A 13,072-nucleotide genomic window follows, 5' to 3' on the forward strand; every position below is an offset into this window, starting at 1 on the left:
ATCAGACCCCCATATCAGAGAGCCCCCCCCCCCCCCCGCCCCAATCACTCACCCCTGCCTGGAAGCTAAAAAACAGTCCAGATGGGGGTGCCTGATTGGGTGGGGGCGAGGTCTCCAATGAGAGGCGGGCGGAGGGGCAGAATGGAGGGGGCCCTCCAATGGACTTTGGGGGATTTGTTAAATACCTGCCCCCTGGCCCACCATGAGGTCCACTGTGTCAGGGTCATGCAAATACTTGTGCCAATCCACATCTGCATGAATTTCAGCCGAATAGGCCAGGAGCATGGGAGATGTGGAAAATCAGAGGTCCATCCCGTTAATAGGATGCATATGGGTTCAAATGGTCCATTTTCAACCTCAGGAACCTCAATCCAGTCACTTGCAGAGGACCCGAGCATCGCAATAATAGAATCAGTGGCTTTCCCTACGCGAGATTCTCCTTCACATCGGGAACTCCGCTATCAGCGGCGGAGAATCTCAGCCTTGTCCCTTAGGAAGCTTGCATCTTTACAACTCCCTTTTCTTGTCCAGTTTCTCCTGTTAAGAGTTGAGGGCTGTTCACTCCCCACTGCCCCCCAAATTCAGCAAAAGCCAAAAACCTCCAAAGATGTGCAGGTTATATATGGATTGGCTATGCTCAATTGCTCCTAGGTGGGACTAGGGGGCTAAGGTGGGGGATTGTGCCTAGTTTGGGTGTTCTTTCAGAGGGTCGGTGCAGACCCGATGGGCCAAATGGCCTCCTTCTGCACTGTAAGGATTCTATAAAAGCTTCTCTACCTTACAAGGCCGCAGTTGCTAAGGAACACCCACATGCTTACGCCTTTTATTCATTCGTCATGCCGTAGCACACTCTAATCACAGTAAAATCACAACCCGACACATACAAACACCTTTGTCCAACATGAATCTGACTATAGGTTTTATCCTTCCAGGCACAGGAACATTAAATTAAACCCACTTAAAGTTATACCAATACAAATATAAATCCCTTAAAAGATAATGCCCCCCAGTTCTGGCCTCCTGGTTAGTTTCTCTGCTCCTCCCCCAAAGCCTCATTAAGATCGCCCTTTAACCTTCTAGGCGAAAGCAAAGAGGGTTTTCTGCAGTCATTACCCAAGGGAGCCAGAATCTCATGGGTTGGAGCTTCATAGCAGGAGAGGGGCACATATTCCATTGCAGGACTGAGAGGGTGCAGCATTGTCAGAAGAGCCCTCCTTCAATGAGGTATTAAACCAAGAAAGGCCCTGTTAGCTCATGTACTATTTTCAATGGCACTATTTGAGCAGGGAGCTCTCCCAGTGTCCTATACTATTCTCTTGACCAACACAAAATAAAAATTGATTAACTTGTCATTGATGTTATTTTTTGCGGTGCGCAGCGAGGGAGAAATTTGCATTTGGAGCATTGCTTCCAACTGCCCCATGCAGGCTCTGCCGATTGTCCAGGGGCAGGCAGCAATGTGGGTCAAACAGGCAGTGACTTATAGTGCCTGGGGACATCAATACAAGTCTAGAAGTGGCTCTCCGTGAATGTGTTTCTTTGCCATCACTGTGTGCAAACTGGAGACGGTGTTCGGCTACATGCATCAGGAGGTAATTTGCTGGCTGCGATATGAAAGGCAAGTGTGAAATTTATAGCCCACGACAAAACACACTCGCAGAACAGTTAGCACTACTGCCTCACAGAGCCAGGGAACCGGATTCAATTCCGGCCTCAGGTGACTGTGGAGTTTGCACATTCTCCCCGTGTCTACATGGGTTTCCTCCGGTTTCCTCCCACAGTCCAAAGACAGGCAGGTTAGGTGGATTGGCCACGTTAAATTGCCCCTCGGTGGGATTACGGGGATAGAGTGGATTGGATTGGGCCTTCAGAGGGTCGGTGCAGACTTGATGGGCCAAGTGACCTCCTTCCGCACCGTCGGGATTCTATGATTCAAGGTTTTAAAGCTGCACTCCGCCGTCATCAGCACTAGACCAGCGTTACACTAACTGCAATGGCACTTTTTATTTTACTTGCCCAAGATTGTAAAGAAAGTGTCACTTTGAAACAAAGTTCTACATATTTTTTTTTTAAACCTGTAATTTAAAATGAATGGATTATCCTCAGTCTTGCCATAATCCAATGGTACGAACTTTTGAAGTTATTCATTGACATTAAATTGACACATATGAACAGATAGTGATGGCAACACAAAAACAATGGAACACCATGTATTTTTTTCCATCACAAATCAAGATTTTTAGTTGGTTAGGTCCTGCGCTGAGGGAATTGCTGTATGTCTTAGAACATAGAACATTACAGCGCAGTACAGGCCCTTCGGCCCTCGATGTTGCGCCGACCTGTGAAACCACTCTAAAGCCCATCTACACTATTCCCTTATCGTCCATATGCCTATCCAATGACCATTTGAATGCCCTTAGTGTTGGCGAGTCCACTACTGTTGCAGGCAGGGCATTCCACGCCCTTACTACTCTCCGAGTAAAGAACCTACCTCTGACATCTGTCCTATATCTATCTCCCCTCAATTTAAAGTTATGTTCCCTCGTGCTAGACATCACCATCCGAGGAAAAAGCCTCTCACTGTCCACCCTGTCTAATCCTCTGATCATCTTGTATGCCTCAATTAAGTCACCTCTTAACCTTCTTCTCTCTAACGAAAACAGCCTCAAGTCCCTCAGCCTTCCCTCATAAGATCTTCCCTCCATACCAGGCAACATCCTGGTAAATCTCCTCTGCACCCTTGTCTTGTTATGGGTCAGGGTTTAAGAGAACCCCAAAGTGTATCATGGAGTTCACCTGACCCACAACTTTCAATAGATTGTGGTATGGGGAGCACATGGCCCACTCTACAGGTGTGGTACAGCAGAAATGGAAAAGTATTTTTTAAAGCAAAACAATGTTTATTCTATGAACTCAAGCTAACCTTTTTAAAACATAGTGAACATCTTAGCAACCATTAATTCAAATACAACCCCCAAAGAATGCAACACTAAGTAATCCTTTAAGCTTTCCGTTTATCATCCATGAGACTTAAAACACCTTTTACCAGAAGCACATCAGGTTAAAGTCACTACTCTTATTAGTTTTAAATCACAAAATTTACATTGATTTACAGTCTTTAGATTACAGAGAGAGAGACTCTAATACACATTCTGGCTGTGACTAAACTAAAAAACGAAACTAAAACACACCCTGCAGCAAACAGCCTAAAATGAAAGTAAAAAGCTGACAGACAACCCAGCTCCACCCACTCTCTGACATCACTGCTGTAATATGAGCAGCCAAACATTTCTTAAAGCGACATTCTTATGACAGTCTTAGCATTGAGGGAAAGAGTGGCAGTGTAAGCGAGCTAAACCACTCCTGTAATGATCTGGCGTGGGCTCAGAGGGCAGAATTAGCTCCTCCTTTGCTATGATTCTAAATAGTTATCAGGGTTGTTTCCATAAATTAAAAGGTAGTTGATCAGAGTGTCTTTCCTGTGGAATGGTTCTTCCATATCTGGACTGAAAAATTATACAATTACCGTCCTAATTCACCTCCAGTCTGTAATATTTCAGAAGAATACGTTTTAAATTGCTTGTCAGAGAATATTTGGTTTTAAGTAGGATCGCAGAATTCCTACAGTGCAGCAGAGGCCAATCAGCCAATCGAGTCTGTACTGACCCGTTGAAAAAGAGGTCCACTTTCTCTGTAACCCCATAACTCCACCTAACCTGCACATCTTTGGACTGTGGGAGGAAACCGGAGCACCCGGAGGAAACCCCCCCCCCCCCCCCCTCCTCTCCCTCGCCAACCCAGGTTTCAGCACTGGGCACCTCCTTCCTGGGTCCAGACTTGCTGGGAGTGGGGGTCTGAGCCTCCCGCTGGCCTGGAGGCCTGATTGGAGCCAAGGATGACTCCTCGGTCATCGATCCTGGGGGTGGGATTGGGGCGGAGCCGGGGAATGGCTGGCGGGTCCGTGCCGCCCACCTTCGGGGGATTCGGTCTTGGACGGTGACTGCATGGAGGAGGACGGCTGCTCGGTGGATGAGCTGGAGTCAATCTACAGCCAGGCACTGGACTCCCTTGCGGACCCCATCGAATCGCTCCTCGTTTCCCCCGAGGAACTCCGAGTCCAGCTGGTTCTCGACTGTTGGTTGGACCTGGCTCTGTTGGTCCGGTCTGCCCGTGCCTAGGGCAAAGGAGCGTAAGAGAACCGGAATGTGTAGTGCCAGCTGAATGGCTTTGTCACTGGGCTCCTGAAGGAGTGGAAAAGGATAGCCGCCACCCCTCCCCTCCAAGCACTGAAGTGGTGATGGTGATTGGCGCACAGTACTTGTGACATGAAGGTGACCAGAGCCAACCTCAACATTAACGGCAGCGCGGGAGCACAGCGCAGGAGCCAGAACGTACCTGTCCCTCCACTTGGTGGATGCCGGACAACATTTCCAATGTGTCCACTTCCGGAAGAACTGGAATCGGAGCGGCCACAACCGACCACCTTTATCTTTCGAAGGCGTGCGTGTCCCGCGTTCCATCAGCGTCCATGCAGGAGATGCCGTGTTCAGCCCACCGACTGGTGTGGGCGGAGCTCACGCCATCTTGCCCTCGGGCAGAGTCCGGTACTGGCACTTTAGCAACCTTTTGCTGGAGGATCAATATTCCTGGACTCATTTCGTCGGGTCTGTGCTGGCTGGAGAAGAAAATGGGGAGGCTTTCCCTCCTCGAGGGTCTGCCAAGATGTGGGCAAGACTCGCGTCTGTGTCTTCTGTCAGGGGTCTGCAAGTGGGTCAACAAAGAGGCGGAGATCCAGGGTCGAGTAGCTGGAGAAGGTGCCCGACCTGGAGTCGCGTCTCGGTCAGCCCAAAGAGGAACCGGCCCTTCCGGGTGGTGCACGAAGAGAAAGGCGAGCTGAGGAGTCTGCAACTCAGGTCCCGCGGCACGAACGTGAGGCAACGGATCTGGTTCCTTAAGGAGCTGGACCCCGGCTCGCCCATCTTTTACTCATTGCAAAATAGGCACTGGGTCCATCAGCAACTCCTTACGCTGCTGCTCGACGGTGGATCCCTCGTCTCAGATCCAGAGGGCATCAGGGCCCATGCCCGGAGATTCTACAGTACTCTTTTCTCTCAGGATCCCCCCAGCGAGGATGCTCGCAGAGTGTTTGTGGGAGGGCCTACCGCAGGTCGGCCCAGAGGACGCCAGAGAGCTTTACGTCCTCATTAGCCTGGGGCAGCTGACCGGCGCCCTCAACAGCCTCTCCAGGGGCAAGATCCCGGGGCTGGACGTGTTGACCGTGGAGTTCTTCAGGACGTCCTTGGGAGTGTCTACGTGGGGTCCTGGGGGAAGGTATCGTGACTGGGCCTCCATTACCCTGCTGCTCAAGAAGGGGGATCTCTGCTTGTTAAAAAACTGGCACCTGGTCTCCCTCCTCAGGTCGGACTACAAAATCTTCGCCACGGTAATGTTTTCCCGTTTTGGCGCATATTAGACCACATGATACACCCTGATCAGTCCTACATGGCCAGACCATTTTTGATAATATTCGACCTGATCCACCATCATTCACAAGGGCTGATCTGTCAAGCGCCTTCTTGTCTCTGGACCAGGAGAAGGCGTTCGACAGGGTGGATCATGGATATCTGTTCGGAACAATGCGGGCATTCGGGGTCGGGACAGACTGTGGCGCCTGATCCAAACTCAGAGTGTCTCATTAAAGTTATTGGATCCCTGACGGTGCATCTTTGCTTTGAGAGAGTCTCTTTATGGGGTGATCAAGGTGATTTTTGATGCTCGATATTTCTTACAATATCTGTCCACCAATAGGGTCTAGGTTCGCCCATGCCCACTCGGCACCTCTCGTTTCTTACTCTTCCTTCCGTTACATCCAGGTGTAGCCCCTGGATCCACAGCTGAGCTCGAGGTGCCAAGCTGACTTCCATGTCCTGTTGATGGAGATGACCTTGATGGGCGTCCCCTGAAAGAGGTCCTGGCCTGCTTTCAGGCAGTACGGGTGTGGCAGTGTTGCCCTTCTCAGTGTGTGCGGTTGGAGGTGTGTCACTCACAGGGAGGAAGGTGTCAGGTGGCCTGGACACCCCCAGGGTCTCCTGGGTGGAAGGGCCCCAAGCTGTGCTCCTGCCAATCCATTTCCCTCTCGGGGCCTCAGGGCTCCTCTATGCGCTAGAGGGGCAGCTGGAGTGAGAGCCCAGTAAAAGCCTCGCCGTCCTCTGGCACAGACACTCGTGGATTCCCACTACTGCCTGCACCGCGGAGCTGAAGGCCTGCACCGCGGAGCCGAAGGCCTGCGCCGCGGAGCCCAAGGCCTGCGCCGCGGAGCCCAAGGCCTGCGCCGCGGAGCCCAAGGCCTGCACCGCGGAGCCCAAGGCCTGCGCCGCGGAGCCCAAGGCCTGCGCCGCGGAGCCCAAGGCCTGCGCCGCGGAGCCCAAGGCCTGCGCCGCGGAGCCCAAGGCCTGCGCCGCGGAGCCCAAGGCCTGCGCCGCGGAGCCCAAGGCCTGCGCCGCGGAGCCCAAGGCCTGCGCCGCGGAGCCCAAGGCCTGCGCCGCGGAGCCCAAGGCCTGCGCCGCGGAGCCCAAGGCCTGCGCCGCGGAGCCCAAGGCCTGCGCCGCGGAGCCCAAGGCCTGCACCGCGGAGCCCAAGGCCTGCACCGCGGAGCCCAAGGCCTGCACCGCGGAGCCCAAGGCCTGCGCCGCGGAGCCGAAGGCCTGCACCGCGGAGCCCAAGGCCTGCACCGCGGAGCTGAAGGCCTGCACCGCGGAGCCCAAGGCCTGCACCGCAGAGCTGAAGGCCTGCACCCCGGAGCCCAAGGCCTGCGCCGCGGAGCCCAAGGCCTGCACCGCGGAGCCCAAGGCCTGCAGCGCGGAGCCGAAGGCCTGCTCCGCGGAGCTCATGCCCTCAGCCATGGAGGTCGGGAGCGGACATCCTCTGCCATGAAGTGCACGTCCTCCATCAAAGTCTCCATCGCGAACACCAGCCTCGTAGTGTTAGCCTCATTGCGTCGGATTAATGGCACCATCTCCTTGGACTGAAGGCGATGGGACTCCTTCAGTCAGCCTTACAGTCCAGGGAGGGAGGCTGTCATCTCTTCCTGATGCTCGCAATTCTGCCTTTGCAGCTCTAGATGTGACCGGACCCAGGGGCACGTCATCGGCCAAGGGGAAGCAGAGTCATAGATGATTAGGGAGGCCATTCGACCCATCGAGTCTGCACTGGCCTTACAAACAGCACTCTACTCAAACCCACTTATCTACCCTATCTCCGTAACCCAGTAACCCCCAATTAACCTTTTTGGACACTAAGGGCAATTTATCATGTCCAATCCACCTAACCTGCACGTCTTTGGACTGTGGGAGGAAACCGGAGCCCCCGGAGGAAACCCACGCAGACATGGGGAGAATATGCAGACTCCACGCAGACAGTGACCCATGCCGGGAATCGAACCTGGGACTCTGGAGCTGCGAAGCAACTGTGCTAACCACTATGCTACCGTGCTGCCCCATCCTGGGCTCTGGCACCTTTCTGGAGTGCCGGATCCCTGTGACGTCCCTGCCTCTACCTGGTGTGGATCAGGTAATGAGGTGGTCACCAGTGAGTGACCCAGAAGGCTGCCTACTCCTTAATCCCACTGAGGTGAGAGGATCTGTGCTGGTGAAGGGTGCGGGTGACAGGTGCTGTAACCCCGTGAAATGGGTGGGAGTGGAATGGACGTGTGAGGGCTGTGTTGAGGGGTACTGAGGGAGACCTGAAGAGGCAGACTTACTCTGGTTGCACAAAGAGGTTCATTCATCTTCTTACGACACTGCAGCCCTGTCCTCTTTTGGAGTGAGCTGGTGCTCACAATCACGTGTGGCCGCTGCCTCCCGGGCAGGGTTGGTCACTCTGTTGGATGGATGTCTGCCCGATCGCGGGTGGAGACTTTCCGCCTCTCCTCAACCCCATCGAGTGATCGGTCACGGGCTCCCTCTATAAAACGTGGTGCCGTCCTTCTGGCAGACACCCCCCCCCTGATTACAGTGAACGGGTTGTAGCGGGACGAGCAAGTCATGACGAGCGTGGCGTGGTTCACGTGGAGAAAATAAATGTTGTTAAAGAGGCTGGATATACAGTGGGTTTTCCCGCCTGTGCCAATGGCGGGATTATCTCCCGTTTTCTCACTGGAACCGACACTGAAAAAAGTTGGCAAGGTTCCGCCCATTAGTTATGAACCAAGATCCATGACACGATTGCAAATTAATCATTGACTTTAGAACTCTAGGTCTTTGAATTAACCATCTGGAGGATGATAGTGTATTGCTAGCGGCGATAAGAATCATAGCCTGGATCCGGCTTCTGAACCACATATCAATAGGTTACACATGTTTGAAAAGCAGCACCATAATGTAATTTAAGCAGTATTATAGTCTCCAGCAGTCCAGCCCAACACATTCAATAACCTGGTAATTTTTGTTCAGACCACTGGTTCCAACTAGTCTACGCTCTCCGACGCCTCATTACGTTCCAGAGGACAATACAAATTAGGAGCCGCCCTTCGAGTCTGCTACCCCATTCAGTGAGAACATTGTCGATCGGATTGCAACCTGAACCCCACATCCCTGCCGATCCCCGAAAACCATTCACCCCCTCACTTACCCCCTTTTTGACCAACGATCTGTCTCGCTCTGCCTGGGAAACATCCAGACTCGGCTTCCACTGCCTTTTGGCGAAGAGGGTTTCCGAGACTCACGATCCTCTGAGAAAAGATTTCTCATCACCTCGGTCTTAAACGAGCGACCCCTTAATTTTCAAACAGTGATCCCTAGTTCTAGATTCACCGTCAAAAGGAAACATCCTCTCCACATCCACCCTGTCAATACCCCACCCGGGATTTTCAAGGTTTCAATCAAGTCGCCTCTTACCGTTCTAAACTCCAGCGGGTACAAACCGAATCTCTCCACATCCACTCCTCTTAGGACACCCCACACATTCCTGGTATCATTCTAGTAAACCTCCTGGACTGGGTACTACAGTGATTCCTTTCCTAACAGGAACTCAATATCATTAAAAAAAAAAAACCACACACATCTCTACATTTCACAATTCATTTGCCTTCTTGCCGAGAAAGTTACACCAACATTCTTGGGAGTCCAAATTCCAAAATCAGCCAGAGAGCATTCCCCATGAACTCCCTGCACTACCGTCCTCAACTTTGCTGCCTTGAAAGGTCAGGAGCAACTTTAAATATCCCCTCCTCACATTTATAATGCACACCACAAGCTTGATTTCTCAATATGTTGTTTGCGGTGTTGCAACCATCCTCTGATTCTTTCTTGGCTGTCTATCAGCAAGTGTGACTCAGTAGGCAGCACTCCCGCAGCGTCAGAGGGGTTGATCATTCCAGTCCCATTCCAGACGCACATAAACTTGGGCTGACACTTGAAATGAAAAATGAAAATCGCTTATTGTCACAAGTAGGCTTCAATGAAGTTACTGTGAACAGCCCCTAGTCGCCACATTCCGGCGCCTGTCCGGGGAGGCTGGTACGGGAATCGAACCGTGCTGCTGGCCTGCCTTGGTCTGCTTTAAAAGCTGACGATTTAGCCCGGTGTGCTAAACCACCCACTTCAGTGCCCGTACCGAGTGAATGGCGCACAGTGACAGGTGCTGTCTTTTTGAATTAGTCGATAAATCGAGGACCCGACAGCTGGTTGTGAAAACCCCCACGGCGTTGCTTCAGAGGAGAATGATCACTCTTGTCCTGGCCAATATTCAACCCCCAAAATCAACATCACAAAAATAAAATATCTGGTCATTATCACATTGAGTGCAAATGCGACATCATGTTTTTGAAATTAAAACAGTGACGACACTCCCAGTCCTTCATTGGCGGCAAAGTATTTGGGACATTGGAGTTAATGAAAGATGTGTTTGCGAAAGGCGCTACAGTATACAACGGCATTGCAAGGGAATTATGCTTGGCATTCGATTGTGCTAAATGTTTTAATAGTCAAAGACATTATGTTCAATTCTCGTCGTGTGTAATCATGTTGACATTCCATTTTGCAAATACTGAGGCCACAAAGTGTCCTCACGGTGGGTAACCGAGGGGGTGGTCCAACCCTTTACCGCAGCTATATTCACGGCCGGGTATCGCTTCCGTGCCCATTGGGTACCACAGGGATGGGAGGGGGATGCCTTATTGACCCTTATAATCACATATTAGTTTGATGGTGGAAGTTGAATTTGTGATGTGTTTTTAAGGCAGCGTCCCTTTAAGGGGCTGCCCCTTTTACATTATCCCTCAGTGTTTTTGATTTAGTCTAATTGGTGTCACACAAAATAGTTCAGTCCCAACCATGAAACAGAAGAGTGTCCTTATGATGATTAGTTGCACGCACATTAAACTGCTCATGTCTGTATAACAAATCTAGGACCTGGTGTGAGGTTACAAATGCTAAAACAGGATTACAAACCTTTAGAGTGCAATTAAGATCAGGAATAAATAAGAAACTTCTTCTGGCGTATAGGGGCTGGTTTAACACAGGGCTAAATCGCTGGCTTTGAAAGCAGACAAAGGCAGGCCAGCAGCACGGTTCAATTCCCGCACCAGCCTCCCCGAACAGGTGCCGGAATGTGGCGACTAGGGGCTTTTCACAGTAACTTCGTTTGAAGCCTACTTGTGACAATAAGCAATTTTCATTTCATTTCATTTCAACTATGTGGATCCTTGCTTGAGTCGCAACCCTCGGATAGCTCGGACTAAATTAATTTCATCGATTGGCCATAACTTTCTTAAGAGTGGCAATCTCAAGGGGCAGCACGGCGGCCTAGTGGTTAGCACAGCTGCCTCACGGCGCCGAGGTCCCAGGTTCGATCCCGGCTCTGGGTCACTGTCCGTGTGGAGTTTGCACATTCTCCCCGTGTCTGCGTGGGTTTCGCCCCCACAACCCAAAGATGTGCAGGGCAGGTGGATTGGCCGCACTAACTTGCCCCTTAATTGGAAAAAATAATTGGGTATTCTAAATTTATGAAAAAAACAAGAGTGGCAATTTCAGGCGGATTTCCACTCACGACAAATTTACCCACGTTGTTATTCCAAAGCCCCCATCCCGCCAAACCTTCCTCAGGCTGGGTGACACAGTAGCAGCGAAGCACACCCCGCTGCATTGGGGTCGAGCAACTGGGGCCGAGAGAGGAAAGTCTTGACCCATTTTTACGGCAAATAGCTTCCGTAAAGGAGGTAGAAAATAACTTAACGGGAGAAGTGGACAGTCGGGTTGGACTGGGAGGGGGAGGGTCAGTCCAGAGTCCAGGTGTGTGGGGGGGGGGGGGGGGGGGGGGGGGGGGGGTCCTGTGCAAGGATGGGTCTCTTTACCTAGTTACTGTGGAGTCAGAGTAACCATCAGGGTAAAACTGGCAGAACCATCTAAAGTTAGCGATTTATGAATCGCTCGTGCTGGATGGTTCCCAGCCCAGCGCAGTTGTCCGGAGGAAGTTAGCATTTGCGGGCAATTGCCAAGTAACCCCTTACATAGGATCGTCCTCGAGGGATTCCCCAGCACATCATTGCGGTAACCCCGAAATGCGACGCTGAGGAACCAGGAAATCATGTGCCAAGTAAAATATTACATCATCCCTGGGAAAGCCCAGGACTAATTTGATCACATTAAATGCAAATTAAAATCACACCGAGGCCCAGGTGCTGGACACTATATAAAAGCAGAGAACAAGAACATCACAAAAGGACAGTCTTGCAGCAACGAAAAACTACAAGCAAGATCACATGACATCTCCTCGTGTGCTCTGCTGACCATAATGAAAAATGCTTGCCGTGAGCTGCAAACTACTGCCTGGTTTGTTAAGTTTTAGGCTTAATAAATTCTGCTGAATTGAACTAAATTCACTTTCTTTTTTGTCTCATCCCCGAAACTTGTCTAAAATATACAATTTGGCTACCACGGCAGGGCAAGACGAAACCCACGCAAACATGAGAACGTGCAGACTTCGCACACACACAGTGTCCCAAGCCGGGAATCGAACCTGGGACCCTGGCGCTGTGAAGCAACAGTGCAAGCCACTGTGCCGACGTAAGTCGGAGAATGTTTTGGCCTCGCAACAAAGGATCTCGGTGTCATAAATCTGGCCAGATTTCACGTTAGGAAGGGAAGCCCCAATGTGGTGCAGAGAGTCAGTGCAAGACATGCCGGTAATTGAAGACGTTGGACTGAACTCAGCAGCATGTCGTATGGTATCGCACGATGGGGTGTCATGGTGACGTAGTGGTTAGCACTGCTGCGCTGAGGACCCGGGTTCGATCCCGACCCCAGGTCATTGTCCGTGTGGTTTTCACATTCTCTTCCTGTTTGCATGGGTTTCACCCCCACAACCCAAAGATGTGCAGGCTAGGTGGATTGGCCACGCTAAATTGTCCATTAATTGGAAAAAAAATAATTGGGTACTTTAAATTTTTAGAAAAAGGTATCGAATGATATCACAACAACCAGAGGGGAAAATCAGATAAGTTACCTGATCACGGGGATTCAGGAGCTATTAGTGGGACGCTTCACCAATTGCAAGCACATGGCCCCTGCCAGCAGAAGCCGTGATCATCCAGCAACAGATGATGTCTCAAAGTCCCACGGTGGAGAAGGCCCTTTCCTTCCGGTCTATGGAGCGTTCCACAGTGCTCAAAGAGATGATGTGTTCATCAGACAGAGGATCAGAAGATTGATCATATGAAATAAGGCGAAAGAATAATTGAAGCAAGACCATTTCAACCTCTGCTCGAGTGGCTGGCTGGCTCACAACAGAGAACAGAAAGCCATGTAAAAGAGAAATGAATTGATCCAGGGTGGTCTTAATGAGAAGCAAAAAGGAAGAAAAGGCTGAGATAGACAATGAAGCTCTGAAAGCACCTGGTAAATAATATACCAAAGGCAAGAGAGAAACTTCCAATTCTGAATATCAATGACTCTCTTTCCTTGTAATTCATGCGTGAAGATACGAGTCATACTGTTCTGCCCACGCAAGTAAAAGAATTTTAAAATCTGTCGTCCTTTTACATTTGTGGTTTAAAACATAAGAACATAAGAACTAG

The 13,072-nt window shown here is 50.9% G+C and overlaps 1 protein-coding gene across 4 annotated transcripts in view; it reads right to left on the reverse strand.

Annotated features, from left to right (window-relative positions):
* ydjc (YdjC chitooligosaccharide deacetylase homolog) overlaps positions 1–13,072 on the reverse strand; it is a 131,656-nt gene that overhangs the window by 81,127 nt on the left and 37,457 nt on the right. The window contains exon 1 of one of the 4 annotated variants that reach the window (XM_038811712.1): positions 8,895–9,202. The exons of 1 other annotated variant lie outside the window; for it this stretch is intronic. The gene's annotated coding sequence lies outside the window, so the exon portion shown is untranslated. Of the gene's footprint in view, positions 1–8,894; positions 9,203–13,072 lie in introns of those variants that run through there. 2 more of the 4 variants (XM_038811971.1, XM_038811885.1) reach the window with 2 other exon arrangements.

This window comes from Scyliorhinus canicula, chromosome 1 (genome assembly GCF_902713615.1).
Source record: "Scyliorhinus canicula chromosome 1, sScyCan1.1, whole genome shotgun sequence".
NCBI lineage: Eukaryota > Metazoa > Chordata > Chondrichthyes > Carcharhiniformes > Scyliorhinidae > Scyliorhinus > Scyliorhinus canicula.